This window comes from Delphinapterus leucas, chromosome 6, assembly GCF_059928025.1.
Source record: "Delphinapterus leucas isolate spDelLeu-1000000601 "Yukka" chromosome 6, BTC_Dleu_Yukka2, whole genome shotgun sequence".
In the NCBI taxonomy this organism is placed as follows: Eukaryota; Metazoa; Chordata; class Mammalia; order Artiodactyla; family Monodontidae; genus Delphinapterus; species Delphinapterus leucas.
Genome location: NC_143134.1, coordinates 73971779 through 73991280, shown reverse-complemented (window position 1 = coordinate 73991280; position 19502 = coordinate 73971779). Strand labels below are relative to the sequence as shown.

Here is a 19502-nt window from a genome sequence, read left to right as displayed (position 1 = left end):
ATAATGCTTTAGAAGTGGCGGAAATTACAAGTACAGCAAGTTGGTCAGGTATTTTTGCCCCCTTTAAATCATAACACATTGATGTATGCCCGTTGTGCCTCCTTAAAGCAACTTTCTTAAGAAGAAAAAGACCGCAGCTGACTTTCTTGAGCACTAAGAGAACTGAATTCTCGTCCCAGCTTTGCTGCTTGCAAGGCTTGTTAGCTTTAGCCAGTGGATCACCCTCGCTGCTTGCTGACTTGTCCCTTGACTCCCTGAGTGTTGTTGACTGCTCGTGCCTATAGGCAGTGAGGCTTTGGACAGGGAAGGTGAGCCTTAGTAGGGCTCTAAAAGTTGTGCCAAAATTAGATATTAGCAGAGCTGGAGACATGTTCAGCAGCCTTCTTGTGGGAACACCTTGCCCTTGACTAAAAGGATGGGCTGTGTGAATTTGGCTACAGGATGGGCTGTGTGAATTTGGCTCTGTGCCCATTACGTGGCCTCTCCGCTAGGTGCGGTGGCTTCATGTCAGAAACTTGTTTTAGATTTTTTTGTTTCCGAAATCTCATTCATGTTAATACCATGTAGTAACTTCCCCCCTACCATGTTTTGTGCAGTCACCTAGTACAAAGGCATTTGAACATTTTCAGGAATTATAACTGCATACTCATGCTTTGAACAAAGAGGGTGGGTGTGGCCAAGATTTTGAGATGTGTTCAAATGCAAGAGACTTTTTTTTTTTTGGCTGCGTTGGGTCTTCGTAGCTGTGCGTGGGCTTTCTCTAGTTGCGGCGCGTGGGGGTTACTCTTCTTTGCGGTGTACGGGCTTCTCATTGCGGTGGCTTCTCTTGTTGCGGAGCACAGGCTCTAGGTGCACGGGCTTCAGTAGTTGTGGCACGCGGGCTCAGTAGTTGTGGCTCATGGGCTCTAGAGCGCAGGCTCAGTAGTTGTGGCGCACGGGGATAGTTGCTCCGCGGCATGTGGGATCTTCCCAGACCAGGGCTCAAACCTGTGTCCCCTGCATTGGCAGGCAGATGCTTAACCACTGCGCCACCAGGGAAGCCGCAAGAGACTTTTAAAACACAAAGTGTTCTAGAACTGTAGGAAGTTAAAGCTAAGAGTTATTCCTTTGTCAAAGTTCAAAAATAAAGCTATTTTCAGGAAAATGCTTTTCCTTGTGTATTTAATCACTGGGAACTGCATAGGATAGCAGTTTAATAGGAACCATGGCATCAACAGTAAGATACTTCTTAATGTAATAGCCACACCCAGAGTAGAATTTGCAAACCCTTGGCAGACATAGGGGTGACTGAAGAAGAATTTGGTCATCAGGAATCTCACTGGGACATGCAATTCCATGCCATCACTTGGTGTGGATTGAGATTTCTGAGCAAGAGCGTCCTTTTAAATGCTCATGGACTCTGCAGAAAATATGAGGCCAGAAAATGAATAATTCCCAACTCTTACTATTTGGTTACTGGCCAATATTCTGGCTTAGCTGAGTACATGCCTTCTGAAGCAGACCCTATAATTATGCAGCATTTACACTGCAGTCCATCCCACTTATGTGAGCCATATAAACTTTCTGTTATTTTTTTTCCTGTAAAAAATCCTCCTTTTCCATCGTTTCTCCTTTCTCTTTTCTCTTTCTTAACGTTTGTAATCTAAAGCCCTGAACTTGTTTACATAGGGTGAGGAGGAAAATATTTACGTAGGTTATCCTGGGAACCTTGACCTTATTGCCTTGTGGATAAAATCATTCCCCTGCTGGAGGAAGTGGGAAATTACAGATTGGACCACAGAGACACACATTCTCCTCCTAGTTCTGTCTGAGTGAGCACCAAGTATGAATTATTACCTGAGATTTAGTGGTTGGTCTAATAGCAAGCTAAGTTTCTCTGTCAGGTTTTCCATTGGCTTTGAGGTCATGAGGCAGTCCTTCCTGTTCTCAAAGTGTGCCTAGAGGGACAGCATCTGAACCCCTGAGGCTGTTGAAAGCGCAGATTCTGGCATTGCTCAGACTCATGAATCGGAATCTCTGGAGGTGGGGCCCAGACACCTGCACTGTTTACCAGTTTCCTAGCTGATTCTTATGTACACTTAAGTTTGAGGCTCACAGCTGGAAGAAAAAGGATTCCAGGACAGAGGCAGCAAAGGAGGTGTTCAGTTTGGTCAAGTTAGCCTTGTTTTATGTTATTAACTTGAATACCAGAAAATTTTTTATTAAAGTTTTCTAAAAAAAGAAAAAGAAAAAAGTCTCAATACATAAAAGGAAAGATTGTCACACATGTGCCCAATTATAAATATTTTGCATAATTTTCTAGGCATCTAGACAGAATGTCTTTAGGTCATCCTTATTATTTTGAGACTCTTTGGACTGTTTTGACTTTAAGACAAGTAATAAGAAAGAATCATCAATTAATGGAGGAAGAAAGAAATTTCTTTATATACAATCCTTACTTTTCCCATTTGTCTCTTTAAAAAAAGTTCATGTAACTTTACCATGCATGTCCTCTGGTCTCTTCTTATTTCTCAGTATTAAGAATATACCCAGTAGTATAAATTTTGCTATACTTTTATACAGTAATTATAGTATCATTGTTCTAATATTGCACACGGGGGAAATAGCACATAAGAAACCTCTTCCCGGGAATTCCCTGGCCATCCAGTGGTTAGGACTCCATGATTCCTGGTTGGGGAACTAAGATCCTGCATGCCGCGTAGCGTGGCCAAAAAAAATAAAAGAAATCTCTTCCCCCCAAAATTAGATGAGCTAGTGTTTTTAGCCAGTATTCTTGACTTAAAATACTTCTTGGTCCATAACTCAGGCTTTGAGATTTTGACAAAGCAAATACTCTAATAACTGTCATCTTAAATAACTCTTTAGTGCACAGAATATGCTCGCAGTTATTAGGAAGTAATTTTTTTTTGAGGGTGAATACGAATATGTATTTATTTATTTTTGTAATAACTTTTTTTTAAACATCTTTATTGGGGTGTAATTGCTTTACAATGGTGTGTTAGTTTCTGCTTTATAACAAAGCGAATCAGCTATACATATACATACATCCCCAATTAGGAAGTAATTTAAGGGACTTTTACTTCTGCATATATCACACTAACATGACCAAGACTTTAGTAAGGGATGAATAAAAACTTATTTTTCTAACTACATAGAAATTTTATTAAGGATACAGCCTCAGGATTTTTATGGCAAATAGTGGATGGAACACAAGAACGAGGCTCTTTCTACCCGAGGCCAGCAGGAAAGAATATTTGCAAATTGATAAAGGGCATGGTGGTTTCCTGGAAAATGATGGCGGAAGACTGGGCCTTGCTTCCAGAATAGGATGACTGCTAAAGCTAAGTGAGTGTAAATATGCCCATTCAGCAAGAAAAAAAAAAAAACCTGGGAGAGGAAGACTTGACTTTTTAGGTCAGAACAGGCTCTGCATCAGAACTTGACCCAGTCAGCCAATTCTTCTCTATTTCAGTGTCCTTTTCTGTAAAATGGGGGTATTACTTATCCCATGGGAGATGTGTTATGAGGATGGATTTGGCTTTATAGAATATGCACGATACTAGGAACTTATGGAGAAATAAAATTTAGAAGCCTCCTTTGCTTTCTGAGAGGCTAGATTTGCTTAGTTGAGATGAGACTGGTTGCCTTCCCTTTTTGAACAATTTCCCCTCATTTTGGCCATCTCCTCCCCTCCCATGAAGGCACCCAAAGATTCCCTTGCCTCAGACACCTACTGTCATGAAACCCATGAGCTGAAAAATCACTGAACAGGGCAATGCTTGGTACCCACTAATGGTGCAGAAGCTCAGGTATCACTGCACATTCAAGTATCAGCTTCTTAAGGGCAGGGACTTTTGTCTGCTTCCCTCACTGTAGAACCTTGAACAGGTAGGTGCTCAATAAATATTTGTTGAAAGAATAAATCAATGTCGGACTCCTGGGCTTACATCTCATCTTTCCTTTCTACTCTTCTCAACCAAGAGATTCTCTTCATTCTGCATCTTTCCTCACCTTGCTCTTTCTCCAAAACATTCCCCCTTCTAGTCTCCACTGCCCCTCGATTCAGAGCTTTTTCCTAAAGTAAACAATAGTTCACTATTAGTAGCTTAATAACTTAGAAATGGTGCAGTTTCTTTGGTTTAAGAAGCACTGTTCCCATCCTCCAATCTAAAATAATTTTTTTTTGGCAGTACGCGGGCCTCTCACTATTGTGGCCTCTCCCGTTGAGGAGCACAGGCTCTAGATGCGCAGGCTCAGCGGCCATGGCTCATGGGCCCAGCCGCTCCGCGGCATGTGGGATCTTCCCGGACAGGGGCACGAACCCGTATCCCCTGCATCGGCAGGCGAACTCTCAACCACTGCGCCACCAGAGAAGCCCTAAAGTAAAATTTGAGGAGATGGTTTGGGACTGGGGAAGAGGGATTGGGGAAGGTGATTATTTTGGGGTGCATTAACAATTTGTATAAAGTGGCATGTTTTAGTTAAATCTGGCTATGTAGGAATTTAAGCATCATTAAATGAATGTCTGTTAGAATCTTGATCTTCAAATTAACTAGCTAGGCAGAGTTAGTTAGACTGAGGAAGGGTGATCAGATGGCAAAGTCCAAAGTCTGAGAGAGGATGAGTACAAGGCAAGGGAAGGCTGGCAGGTAGAGCTGGGATTTGTCTGCTACAAGAGACCTGCGGTTCTCAGACCTGAGGGTGCATCAGAATCACCTGGAGGGCTTGTTAAAACACAGATTGCTGGGCCCCACCCCGGAGTTTAGGATTCAGTAGGTCTGGGATGAGGTCCAAGAATTTGCATTTCTAACAAATTCCCAGGGGAATGTTGTTGGTCTGGGGACCACACTTTGAGAACCATTGCAATGTAGGGCACACAAGAAGATACAACCAATCTTACAGTCCGTTTGTCCAGCACAGATTGAGGCTGTGTTCAAGGGCAAACCAAAACTTTCTCTCTCAGTCACCTCAATAAATTAAACTAAATTCCACTTAATGTAGGAAACTCACAAAAATGGAGGGAGTTAAAATCGCCCCATTTTATCTTATGGTAAAAGGTATTTGAACTTCACAGCCGCAATTACCTTGGGTAGCAGAGGCCAGGGGGCTCTCAGGATCTTTCTGAAGGAACTGGGACAAATAACTTAGATAAATCACAGATCAGAGTGGAGAAATGAGGTGCTTTTTTAAACCAGTGGCACCCAAAAAGGTTTGTTGAGTTTAACTGAATCCAGATAGATCAGGAAGTGGATACAAGGGCTTAAACAAAGTGTACTGAGAACACAGTTTTATTTATAAGTTGCAGGAGACTTAGAAACAAAATAATAATGGTGAAGGGGGCCCTCAAGAGACTCTTAAGATATTCAGGTTCTTTCTTGTGTGTCTCAGCAGAAGAATTTATATTACTCAGTAAGTTGACACATGGGAGGTTAAAAATGTGTGTGTGTGTACATGATTTGTTATAAGATTATGGCAACTACAGTACAGACACATTGGAAAAAGAAAAGAGAATAGAGGGGAAAAACCTTTATTATCCTGCCTCTCTAATACAACTGTAAATAGTATTTCCTTCTAGTGGTTTTTCTTCTGTATATTTTTTAATAGTGCACTTAAATTTAAATACACTTTTTGAGCTTACATAATCATAGTGACTAAGAGCACAGTCTTTGCAGTCAGATAGCCTTGGTTTCAAATCCTGACTCCAGACATTTCTAGCCCTGAGTTTTGCGTTTGTTAAATTTGAGAAGATAAATTCAGCTTAGAGTGTTGCTGTGTGGATTCAGTGGGATGGCATGCATCAGTGCTCAGCACAGGGCCAGGCATCATGCAAACACTGGATAAATAGTGGCATGGTTTTCTGTTCTCACTAAAAGGCTGTGTCAACTTTCCACAGTCCTAATAACTGGGAAGTTTTTCTCAACATTTAGAACCGTATCTATTTTTATTTCATGAGTTTGGCAAAATTTTATTCCATAAATTCTTCTGTGGTTCAGACACTGCTTTGAGGATCTTTTATGAACAGCTTGTTGAGAGCCCTTATTACCTGGGTTTTCTCAAAGAGTAGAGTCATCAAAGAGGACTCAAAGCTAAAACATAAGGATGACTGTGCTTGAACTGAGAGGTTGGTTCAGTTGCTCTTTAGTTAGGTTATGTGGCTTCGCTCCAGGACCACAGATTCTGACCACACCATTGCAGGTACCACATACAGCCATCTAGGTGATGGGTTGCTAGGGAGATGGGTGAGAAACCGTAGGTGGAGAGGTATTGATCTCTCACTCCTACTGGAAAAACAACCCCTAGCTCAAACCTGGCTAAATTTACATCTGCAACCTAACCTATCATTCTGCTCCAACCTGATTATCCAGCTGCCAACTTGACCACCACTTGGAGTCCTTTTCCTTGGGACCACAAACTCAGTATATCTAGACCAAATCTTCAGCCTGATGGAAGTTAACCAACCATATAGTCCTGAGTTTTACAGTTGCCCTGTAAACGAAGGGATTAACTTTGTTAGATGACACCTTCCTGTCCACAAAAGGCAAAAAAGCTCCTCATTGAAGACCTTGGTTTTCTTATCACATAAACAGATCTTGACTCTACAGGATAGTTGCAGATAACAATAGGCAGAATAGCCAATTCATTCATTAATTCCTTAAATTTGATGGAACCATTCTGTACGTTCTCTTATATTGCTGGCTAGAGAATTAATTGGTAAAATACTATGAAGGACAAACACACAAACCCTTTGACCCAGCAACTCCACTTCTAGGACTATATTCCACAGATATATTTATAAATGTATGAATTAACACGTGCAATTTACTGAACGTCATTTGTGTTGGCAAAAATATAGGAACAACACAGGAATGTAAATTGGTGTGGCCAATTTGGAACACAGTATGGAAGTCCCTCAAAAAATTTTTAAATGTTGCCATTTGCGACTACATAGATAGGTCTCGAGGGCATTATGTTAAGTGAAATAAGTCAGAGAAAGACAAATACCATATGATCTCACCTATATGTGCAATCTAAACAAAACAAACCATAGATACAGAGAACAGATTGGTGATTGTCAGAGGCAGTGGGTGGGGAGTGAGCAAAACTGGTGAAGGGGGTCCAAAAGTACAAACTTCCAGTTATAAGATAAATAAGTCATGGGGATATAATGTACAGTATGGTGACTATAGTTAATAATGCTGTGTTGCATATTTGAACGTTTCTAAGAGAGTAGATCTTAAAAGTTCTCATCACGAGAAAAAACTTTGTAACTACGTATGTTGACAGATGTTAACTAGACTTATTGTGGTGATCATTTTGCAGTACATACAAATACTGAATCATTATGTTGTATACTGGAAACGAATATAATTTTATATGTCAATTGTACCTCAAATAAAAAAATTGGAAACAACAAAAATATGTAAAAGAGACTAGTTGAGAAATTATTGCCAATCTATATAATAGAATACATATGCAACTGTAGAAGGAATGAGGCATTCTTATGTCCTTACCTATTAAGTGAAAAAAGGCAAATGCAGATCACCAGTGGATGATAAACAGATGATGGATAAACAGATTGTGGTATGAATGGATAAACCATGAATGGATAAACAGATTGTAGTATATCCATACACAATGTAATGCTCCATAAAAAAAAGAATGAACTATTGGTCCACACTACAACATAGATGAATCTCAAGTATTGTGTTCTCATTTGTGTAAAGAAAATGGAGGAAAGAATATATACATGTATTTGTGTGTATACTCTATATGCACAAAAGGTACACAGGAAACTGTTATGTGGATTGTCTATGGGGAGGGCACCTGCATAACTGGCAAACAAAATTATGAGGAACATTTTACAGTGCTCTTTTTTAATACTTTTTATATTTAAAAATACAAAAATATTATATACTCAAAATAAAAATAGAATAGTTTATAACTATTGCTATGTCTAGGTATTATATATAATTTTTCTCTCTTTTTCTTTTAGTTTTTAATCAGTTTTGAAAAATCCATTTATTCAGCCTATGTGCAGAAACATAAAGGAGATGATGCTTAATATTATGCCATTGGCAAAAATAGCAACTATTTAGAAAACTAGTTTGTTTTCATTGATTTCTAGTTTAATTCCACTCTGGTGTTGGACTACCCGCTCTATATGATTTCTGACCTTTGAAATTTGTTGAGATTTGTTTATGGCCCAGTATGTGGTCAATTTTGCTAAATGGTTCACTGTGCACAAAAAGAATGTGTACTTTGTCATAAGATGTTGTGTTTTCTATATAAGTCAATTAGATCAAGTTTATCATGTTCAAATCCTATATATCTCTAATTTTTAAAAATCTACATGTTCTATTGCTTACTGAATTAGGTATGTTAAAATCTTTCACTATAATTGTGGATTTGATATTTCTCCTCTTCTACAGTTTTTGTTTTATGCATTTTGAGCCTTTATTACTTGGTATATACATATTTATAATTGCTATATCTTTCTGGTGAATTGATCCTTGAACATTTAGGAAGTGTCACCTTTATAGTCATGTGTCTGCCTTAAAGTCGTTTTTGTCTGGTATTACTATAGCTACACAAGCTTTCTCTTGGCTATTTTTGCATAACTTTTTCCCACGACTTTGTAAACAGTTCATCTAGGCATTTACCCAAGAGAAATGAAAGACTATGTCCATATAAAGACTTACACATGAATGTTCATAGCAGCTTTATTTGTAATAGCCAAAACCTGGAAATAACTCAAATGTGCATCAACAGGTGAATGGATAAACAGATTTTGGTATAGTTATGCAATGAAATACTCCTCTGTAATGAAAGGGAATGAACTACTGATATACACTACAGCATAGATGGATCTTAAAATAATTATGCTAGGTGAAAGAAGCCAGACAAAAAAGACATATATCATCTGATTCCATTTATATAAAATTCTAGAAAATGCAAGCTAGTCTATAGTGACCAAATGCAAATAGGTTACCTAGGGGAAGCGAGTGGGAAAGATTAAGAAGAAGCATGAGGAAACTGTGATTGCAGTGATAGTTTCATGGGTGTATATCTACATTAAACTTACAAATAGTACACCTTAAATATGTGCAGTATATTGCTTGTCAAATATACCTCAATAAATCTGTTAAAAATAAAGTATGACTCTTGTTAAGTAGCATATGGTTTTTTTTTTTAATTGACATATAGTTGATTTACAATGTTGTGTTAGTTTCTGGTGTACAGCAAAGTAATTCAGTTTATATACTGTTGTTTATCTAGTTTATATATAGTAGTTTGTATCTGCTAATCCCAAACTCCTAATTTATCCCTCCCCAACTCCCTTTACGCTTTGGTAAACATAAACCTGCTTTCTATGTCTGTGAATCTGTTTCTGTTTTGTAAAGAAGTTCATTTGTATCATATTTTAGATTCCACGTGTAAGTGATATCATATATTTACCTTTCTCTGTCTGGAGTACTTCACTTAGTATGATAATGTCTATCCATGTTGCTGCAAATGGCATTATTTCATTCTTTTTTATGGCTGAGTAATATTCCATTGTATGTATGTACCACATCTTCTTTATCCATTCATCTGTCAGTGGACACTTAGGTTGCTTCCATGTCTTGGCTATTGTAAATAGTGCTGCAGTGAACATTGCAGTGCATGTATTTTTTCTAATTAGAGTTTTCTCCTGCTCTGTAGCGTATAGTTCTTTTTAATGTAATTTGACGGTGTTTGTCTTTTAATTGGAGAATTTAACCTAGTTATATTTAATGTAATCACTGATATATTTGAATTATTTTCTTTTTCTTGAGCCTTTTCCTTCCTAAAACTTACATAACTTATCTCAAATATGAGGGTGATAAAGCTTATCTACCTATTTCCCTAGGTTATTTTGAGGAGTAAGTGAGATCATTATACATAAAAGTCTCAGTATGTTATAAATCATTACAGTTTTCAGTTTCTTTCCTGGTTTTCAGAAATGAGCAAGATGAATCCCAGGTAAAATTCTGAAGTGGATGTCCATTTCTATTAAGAACACAAAGGTTTATACTTAGGCAAATCACCTGGCACTGACCTAACAACATTGCTATACTTTGAAACTGCGTATGATGTCCTATTTCTTCAACCGTTTGACCCCCTTCACCCATTTCTTTCACCCCACACCCATCACTGGCAGCCACTAATCTGTTCTCTGTATCTATGAACTTGGTTGTTTGGTTTGTTTTAGATTCTACATATAAGGGAGATCCTGTGGTCTTTCTTTAGATTCTACATATAAGGGAGATCCTGTGGTCTTTTCTTCTCTTTCTTTCTGACTTATTTCATCTAGCATGATGCCCTTGAAATCTATCCATGTTGTAACAAATGGCAAAATTTCATTCTTTTTTATGGCTGAATAATATTCCTCTGTGTGTATATGTGTGTGTGTATAATTTCTTTTTATTAAACAGCTTTGTGGCAGTATAATTGCTTCACAATGTTGTTAGTTTCTGCTGTATAACAAAGTGAATCAGCTATGTGTATACATATATCCCCATATCCTCTCCCTCTTGTGTCTCCCTCCCATCCTCCCTCTCCCACCCCTCTAGGTGGTCACAGAGCACCGAGCTGATCTCCCTGTGCTATGCAGCTGCTTCCCACTAGCTATCTATTTCACATTTGGTAGTGTATATATGTCAATGCCACTCTCTTACTTCGTCCCAGCTTACCCTTCCCCCTCCCCGTGTCCTCAAGTCCATTATCTACGTCTGCGTCTTTATCTCTGTCTTGCCCCTAGCTTCATGAGAACCTCTTTTTTTTTTTTAGATTCCATATATATGTGTTAGCATACGGTATTTGTTTTTCTGTTTCTGACTTACTTCACTCTGTATGATAGACTCTAGGTCCATCCACCTCACTACAAATAACTCAATTTCGTTTCTTTTTATGGCTGAGTAATATTCCATTGTATATATGTGCCACATCTTCTTTATCCATTCATCTGTCAATGGACACTTAGGTTACTTCCATTTCCTGATTATTGTTAATAGTGCTGCATTGAGCATTGTGATACATGTATCTTTTTGAATTATGGTTTTCTCAGGGTATATGCCCAGTAGTGGGATTGCTGGGTCATATGGTAGTTCTATTTTTAGTTTTTTAAGGAAGCTGCATACTGTTCTCCATAGTGGCTGTATCAACTTACATTCCCACAAACAGTGCAAAAGGATTCCCTTTTCTCCACGCCCTCTGCAGCATTTATTGTTTGTAGATTTTTTGATGATGGCCATTCTGACTGGTGCGAGGTGATACCTCGTTGTAGTCTTTTTTTTTCTTTTTTTTTTGGCTGTGTTGGGTCTTTGTTTCTGTGCAAGGGCTTTCTCTAGTTGTGGCAAGCAGGGGCCACTCTTCATCGCGGTGCACGGGCCTCTCACTGTCATGGCCTCTCTTGTTGCGGAGCACAGGCTCCAGACACGCAGGCTTAGTAGTTGTGGCTCACGGGCCTAGTTGCTTCGCGGCATGTGGTATCTTCCCAGACTAGGGCTCGAACCCATGTCCCCTGCATTAGCAGGCATACCCTCAACCACTGTGCCACCAGGGAAGCCCCTCATTGTAGTTTTGATTTGCATTTCTCTAATGACTAGTGATGTTGAGCATCCTTTCATGTGTTTGTTGGCAATCTGTATATCTTCCTTGGAGAAATGTTTATTTAGGTCTTCTGCCCATTTTTGGATTCGGTTGTTTGTTTTTTTGCTATTGAGCTGCTTGTATATTTTGGAGATTAATCCTTTGTCAGTTGCTTCGTTTGCAAATATTTTCTCCAATCCTGAGGGTTGTCTTTTCGTCTTGTTTATGGTTTCCTTTGATGTGCAAAAGCTTTTAAGTTTCATTAGGTCCCATTTGTTTATTTTTGTTTTCATTTCCATTTCTCTAGGAGGTGGGTCAAAAAGGATCTTGCTGTGATTTATGTCATAGAGTGTTCTGCCTGTGTTTTCCTCTAAGAGTTTTATAGTGTCTGGCCTTACATTTAGGTCTTTAATCTATTTTGAGTTTATTTTTGTGTATGGTGTTAGGGAGTGTTCTAATTTCATTCTTTTACATGTAGCTGTCCAGTTTTCCCAGCACCACTTATTGAAGAGGCTGTCTTTTCTCCATTGTATATTCTTGCCTCTTTTATCAAAGATAAGGTGACTATAGGTGCATGGGTTTATCTCTGGGCTTTCTATCCTGTCTCTTGATTGATATTTCTGTTTTTGTGCCAGTACCATACTGTCTTGATTACTGTAGCTTTGTAGTATAGTCTGAAGTCAGGGAGCCTGATTCCTCCGGCTCCGTTTTTCTTTCCCAAGATTGCTTTGGCTATTCGGGGTCTTTTGTGTTTCCATACAAATTGTGAAATTTTTTGTTCTAGTTCTGTGAAAAATACCACTGCTTGTTTCATAGGGATTGCACTGAATCTGTAGATTGCTTTGGGTAGTATAGTCATTTTCACAACGTTGATTCTTCCAATCCAAGAACATGGTATACCTCTCCATCTGTTTGTACCATCTATAATTTCTTTCATCAGTGTCTTATAGTTTTCAGCATACAGGTCTTTTGTCTCTTTAGGTAGGTTTACCCCTAGATATTTTATTCTTTTTGCTGCAGTGGTAAATGGGAGTGTTTCCTTAATTTCCCTTTCAGATTTTTAGTCATTAGTGTATAGGAATGCAAGAGATTTTTGTACATTAATTTAGTATCCTGCCACTTTACCAGATTCATTGATTAGGTCTAGTAGTTTTCTGGTAGCATCTTTAGGATTCTCTGTGTATAGTATCATGTCATCTGCAAACAGTTTTACTTCTTTTCCATTTTGGATTCCTTTTATTTCTTTTTATTCTCTGATTGCCATGGCTAAAACATCCAAAACTATGTTGAATAATAGTGGTGAGAGTGGGCACCCTTGTCTTTTTCAGGAAAATGGTTTCAGGAAATGGTTTCAGTTTTTCACCATTTAGAATGATGTTGGCTGTGGGTTTGTCATATATGGCCTTTATTATGTTGAGGTAGGTTCCCTCTATGCCCACTTTCTGGAGAGCTTTTATCATAAATGTGTGTTGAATTTTGTCGAAAGATTTTTCTGCATCTATTGAGATTATCATATGGTCTTTATCCTTCAATTTGTTAATATGGTGTATCACATTGATTGATTTGCATATATTGAAGAATCCTTGCATGCCTGGGAGAAGCCCCATTTGATCATGGTGTATGATCCTTTTAATGTGCTGTTGGATTCTGTTTGCTAGTATTTTGTTGAGGATTTTTGCATCTATGTTCATCAGTGATATTGGCTTGTAGTTTTCTTTTTTTGTGACATCTTTGTCTGGTTTTGGTATCAGGGTGATGGTGGCATCGTAGAATGTTTGGGAGTGTTCCTCTCTCTGCTATATTTTGGAAGAGCTTGAGAAGGATAGGTGTTAGCTCTTCTCTAAATGTTTGATAGAATTTGCCTGTGAAGCCAACTGGTTCTGGGCTTTTGTTTGTTGGAAGATTTTTAATCCCAGTTTCAGTGCTTGTGACTGGTCTCTTTATATTTTCTGTTTCTTCCTGGTTCAGCCTTGGAAGGCTGTGCTTTTCTAAGAATTTGTCCATTTCTTCCAGGTTGTCTATTTTATTGGCATATAGTTGCTTGTAGTGATCTCTCATGATCCTTTGTATTTCTGCAGTGTCAGTTGTTACTTCTCCTTTTTCATTTCTAATTCTGTTGGTTTGATTCTTCTTCCTTTTTTCCTTGATGAGTCTGGCTAATGGTTTATCAATTTTGTTTATCTTCTCAAAGAACCAGCTTTTAGTTTTATTGTTCTTTGCTATAATTTCCTTCATTTCTTTTTCATTTATTTCTGATCTGATCTTTATGATTTCTTTCTTTCTGCTAACTTTGGGGTTAATTTTGTTCTTCTTTCTCTAATTGCTTTAGGTGTAGGGTTAAGTTGTTTATTTGAGATTTTTCTTGTTTCTTGAGGTAGGATTGTATTGCTATAAACTTCCCTCTTAGAACTGCTTTTGCTGCATCAGGTAGCTTTTGGGCCTTCGTGTTTTCACTGTCATTTGTTTCTAGGTATTTTTTGATTTCCTCTTTGATTTCTTCAGTGATCTCTTGGTTATTTAGTAGCATATTGTTTAGCATCCATGTATTTGTATTTTTTACAGTTTTTTTTCTGTAATTGATATCTAGTCTCATAGCGTTGTGGTTGGAAAAGATACTTGACATGACTTCAATTTTCTTAAATTTACCAAGGCCTGATTTGTAACCCAAGATATGATCTATCCTGGAGAGTGTTCCATGAGTACTTCAGAAGAAAGTGTATTCTGTTGTTTTTGGATGGAATGTCCTATAAATATCAATTAAGTCCATCTTAATGGACCTTATTGTATCATTTAAAGGTTTGTTTCCTTATTTGGTTTCATTTTGGATGATCTGTCCATTGGTGAAAGTGGGGTGTTAAAGTCCCCTACTATGACTGTGTTACTGTCGATTTCCCCTTTTATGGCTGTTAGCATTTGCCTTAAGTATTGAGGAGCTCCTATGTTGGGTGAATCTATATTTACAATTGTTATATCTTCTTCTTGGATTGATCCCTTGATCATTATGTAGTGTGCTTCTTTGTCTCTTGTAATAGTCTTTATTTTAATGTCTCTTTTGTCTGATATGATATAAGAATTGCTACTCTAGCTTTATTTTGATTTCATTTGCATGGAATATCTTTTTCCATCCCCTCACTTACAGTGTGTATGTGTCCCTAGGTCTGAAGTGGGTCTCTTGTAGACAGCATATGTACAGGTCTTGTTTTTGTATCCATTCAGGCAGTTTATGTCTTTTGGTTGGAGCATTTAATCCATTTATATTTAAGGTAATTATAGATATGTATGTTCCTATTACCATTTTCTTAATTGTTTTGGGTTTGTTTTTGTAGGTCTTTTCCTTCTACTATGTTTCCTGCCTAGAAGAGTTCCTTTAGCATTTGCTGTAAAGCTGGTTTTGTGGTGCTGAATTCTCTTGCCTGTAAAGGTTTTAATATCTCCATAGAATCTGAACGAGATTCTTGCTGGGTAGAGCAATCTTGGTTGTAGGTTTTTCCCTTTCATCACTTTAAATATGTCCTGCCACTCTCTTGTGGCTTGCAGGGTTTCTGCTGAGAGATCAACTGTTAACCTTATGGGGATTCCCTTGTATGTTATTTGTCACTTTTCCCTTGCTGCTTTTAATATTTTTTTTTGTATTTAATTTTTGATAGTTTGATTAATATGTGTCTTGGTGTGTTTTTTCTTGGATTTACCCTGTATGGGACTCTGCGCTTCCTGGACTTATTTCCTTTCCCATGTTAGGGAAGTTTTCAACTATAAACTTTTCAAATATTTTCTCAGACCCTTTCTTTTTCTCTTCTTCTGGGACCCCTATAATTTGAATGTTGGTACGTTTAATGTTGTCCCAGTGGTCTCTGAGACTGTCCTCAATTCTTTTCATTCTTTTTTCTTTATTCTCCTCTGTGGTAGTTATTTCCACTATTTTATTTTCCAGGTCATTTATCCGTTCTTCTGCCTCAGTTATTCTGCTATTGATCCCTTCTAGAGAATTTTTAATTTCATTTATTGTGGTGTTCACCATTGTTGTTTGCTCTTTAGTTCTTCTAGGTCCTTGTTAAACGTTTCTTGTATTTTCTCCATTCTATTTCCAAGATTGGGATATCTTTACTATCATTACGGTGAATTCTTTTTCAGGTAGACTGCCTATTTCCTCTTCATTTGTTTGGTCTGGTGGGTTGCTCCTTCATCTGCTGCATATTTCTCTGTTTTCTCATTTTGTTTAACTTACTGCATTTGGGGTCTCCTTTTCGCAGGCTCTAGGTTCGTAGCTCCCCTTGTTTTTGGTGTCTGCCCCCAGTGGGTGAGGTTTGTTCAGTGTCTTGGGTAGGCTTTCTGGTGGAGGGGTCCGGTGCCTGTGTTCTGGTGGTTGGGGCTGGATCTTGACTTTCTGGTGGGCAGGACCGCATCTCGTGGTGTGTTTTGGGGTGTCTGTGAACTTAGTATGATTTTAGGCAGTATGATTCTCTGCTAATTATACTGCTAATTAGGCAGTGTAATTCTCTTAGTATGATTCTCTGCTAATGGGTGTGGCTGTGTTCCTGTCTTGCTCTTTGTTTGGTATGGGGTGTCCAGCACTGGAGTTTGCAGGCCATTGGGTGGAGCTGGGTCTTAGCGTTGAGACACAGATCTCTGGGAGAGCTCATATTAATTGATATTACGTGGGGCCGGGAGGTCTCTGGTGGTCCAGTGTCCTGAGCTCGGCTCTCCGACCTCAGAGGCTCAGGCCTGACACCAGGCTGGAGCAGCAAGACCCTGGGCTGTGTGACTTAGGATAGTTGTTAAATAATTCTGCATTTCAGTTTTCTCACCTGAATAAAGAATATCTGATATGCTTTCAGGGTGCAGTTCTGGGTATCTGTATAATTGCTTTATCCATTCAGTCATTGATAGGCACTTAGGTTGTTTCCATATCTTGGCTATTGTAAATAGTGCTGTGGTGAAAATGGGGTTGCATATATCCTTTTGAAGTAGTGTTTTCATTTTCTCTGGATAAATATCCAGAAGTGGGATTGCTGGGTCATATGGAAGCTCTATTCATAATTTTTTGAGGAAACTCCATACTGCTTTCCATAGTGGCTGCACGAATTTTCATTCTTACCAACAGTGCACAAGGGTTCTCTTTTCTCCACATCCTTGACAACACTTATTTGTTGTCTTTTTGATAACAGCCATTCTAACAGATGTGAGGTGCTATCTCATTGTGGTTTTGATATGCGTTTCCCTGATGACTAAGGATGTTGAGCATCTTTTCATGTACCTTCCTTTTTTTGGGAAAATGTCTACTCAGATCTTCTGCCCATTTTAAAATCTGATTTTTTTTTTTTTGCTGTTGAGTTCTATGAGTTCTTTATATATTTTTGGATATTAGCCCCTTATCAGATATATGATTTGCAAATATTTTCTTCCATTCATCAGGTTGCCTTTTCATTTTGTTGATAGTTTCCTTTACTGTTCAAAGACTTTTTGGTTTGATGTAGTCCCACTTGTTTATTTTTGCTTTTGTTGCTTAGGCTTTTGGAGTCAGATTAAAAAAATCATTGCCAAGGCCTATGTCCAGGAGCTCATTACCTGTGTTTTCTTCAGGACTTTTATGGTTTCAGGTCCTGTGTTCAAGGCTTTATTTGAGTTTAAATGTACGCTTCTACTTTTTTTTTCTATTTTTCAATCTGTCTCTTCTTTCCATAGAGGTTACAATCCATACTTGACTTACTAAAATTCTAATATTAGTGTTTTTTATCATTTCATAGACAATGCACGAACTTTAGAATATATGAACTCCATTTACCCCTCCCACCTTTTATATAATCGTTGATGTGTATTTTAAGTCTATGTATATTTTAAATTCCACATTATTATCATTATTTTTTACAGTCATTATCATTTAGATTTACTCACATATTTACCCTTTTGAGGCACTTCATTGCTTTCAGCACTTCTGTGCTTCCAACTGGGATCACTTTCCTTCTGCCTGAAAAACTCTCTTTACTATTTCTTTTAGTATGGCTCTGTTGGTAATAAATTCTCTCAGTTTTTGTTTATCTGACGAAATCTTTATCCTTTATTTATGAAGGATATTTTCACTGGGTAGAAAATTCTATATTGGTAGTTGTTTTCTTTCAACCCTTTAAAGATTGACATTGCATTGGTTTTGGACTTTACTTTTTCAGTTGAGAATTCAGTTATTACTCTTACTGTTCCACTTCCAAGGTAGTGTGTGTTTTCCCCAAATGTTTTTTAAGAGCATTAAAATTTCTCTTTGGGGAACTTCCCTGGTGGCACAGTCATTAAAGAATCCACCTGCCAATGCAGGAGACACGGGTTCGAGCCCTGGTCTGGGAAGATCCCACATGCCACAGAGCAACTAAACCCATGCAGCACAACTACTGAGCCTGCACTCTAGAGCCTACGAGCCAAACTACTGAACCCGCGGGCCACAACTAGTGAGCCCATGCACCACAACTACTGAAGCCCATGCACTCTAGGGCCCGTGTGCTGCAACTACTGAACCCGCGTGCTGCAGCTACTGAAGCCTGTGCACCTAGAGCCTGTGCTGTGCAACAAGAGAAGCCACCACAATGAGAAACCCACACACCACAATGAAGAGTAGCCTCCACTTGCTGCAAGTGGAGAAAGCCTGCACACAGCATAGAAGACCCAACACAGCCAAAAATAAATAGATAAGTAAATAAATTAATTAATTAAAATTTCTCTTTGATTTTCAGCAGTTTTACTACTATGGGTCTAGGTTTGATTTTTCTCTGTATTGATTCTTTTTTTTTTAACATCTTTATTGGAGTATAATTGCTTTACAATGGTGTGTTAGTTTCTGCTTTATTCTGTATTGATTCTGATTGGTGTTTGTAGAGCTTTACAAACGTTGGTCTTGGTTATTTTTGTCAGCAAGTTTTCTTTAAATGTTACTTCTGCTCCTGTTATGTCTCTCTTCTTCTTTCGGGACTTCAGTTTACGTATGTTAGATCTTTTTCTTTATGTCTCAACACACTTTTCTGGAGAACCCCTCTTTAACAACCAGTTACAAATAAAAAGCACTCAGTATTTACAGGTGTTCTTTTAGGTGATTATGCTGCCTCACTAGTAGGTGGTGATAATGGCAGGAGAAAGACTAACTTACAAGGTGATATCTGGGGGCTGTGGGGAGGAGATCCCTTAGAGAATCACTGAAGACACTGAGTAATCCTTCTTCTCTAGGCTTGCTGCAGGAATCCTCAAACACTGTAGTCATCTAATAAATATTCTTCTGTATGCAGAGGAATTTTCCAAGTGAAAGGGATCTGGGCCTCCCCTGTGAGGGAGAAACAAGTTCCACAGCTTGTTAATAGGGGCAAACTTCTGTTTGTAGTCATGTTTCCACCTGTTGAATCATCTTTACAGAAGTTGTACATTTATGGCATGTCTGTTTATGAGAAGAGATGGAAAATATGAGAAACTCTAAAACTTGAAATATTTATTTTGAAACCTCAGCATGATGAACTTCTGAGGAATTCATTGCTCAAAACGTATGCATGTATGTATATGCAAGGATGGAGATAGATAGATATAGATATATAAATAATAGATAATATTATTTATAGATATATAAATAATGTATAATATTATTAATACATATATAATATGCTATATATATCTATAGCTGTATATTATATATTACATAACATTATATATTATATAAATATAGATTTTGCCACAGAAATTCATTTTGTAGCCTTTTAAATTTAAAGATGTACTTCACTAAAAGTATCTGAGGATGCATCTCAGAAAAAGCCTTAGATCATTTTTATATGGTCAACTCCAGGAACTACTCACTCTTGAGCCAGCTCTGTGTTTTCAGACGTTATCCATGCCCCAAACTGTGACCCAACCCTGTGTTTTTTACA

General features: G+C 38.0%; 1 protein-coding gene across 3 annotated transcripts in view; it reads left to right on the top strand.

Annotated features, from left to right (window-relative positions):
• DOCK8 (dedicator of cytokinesis 8) overlaps positions 1-19502 on the top strand; it is a 224196-nt gene that overhangs the window by 27862 nt on the left and 176832 nt on the right. The gene's annotated exons all lie outside the window — the stretch shown is intronic.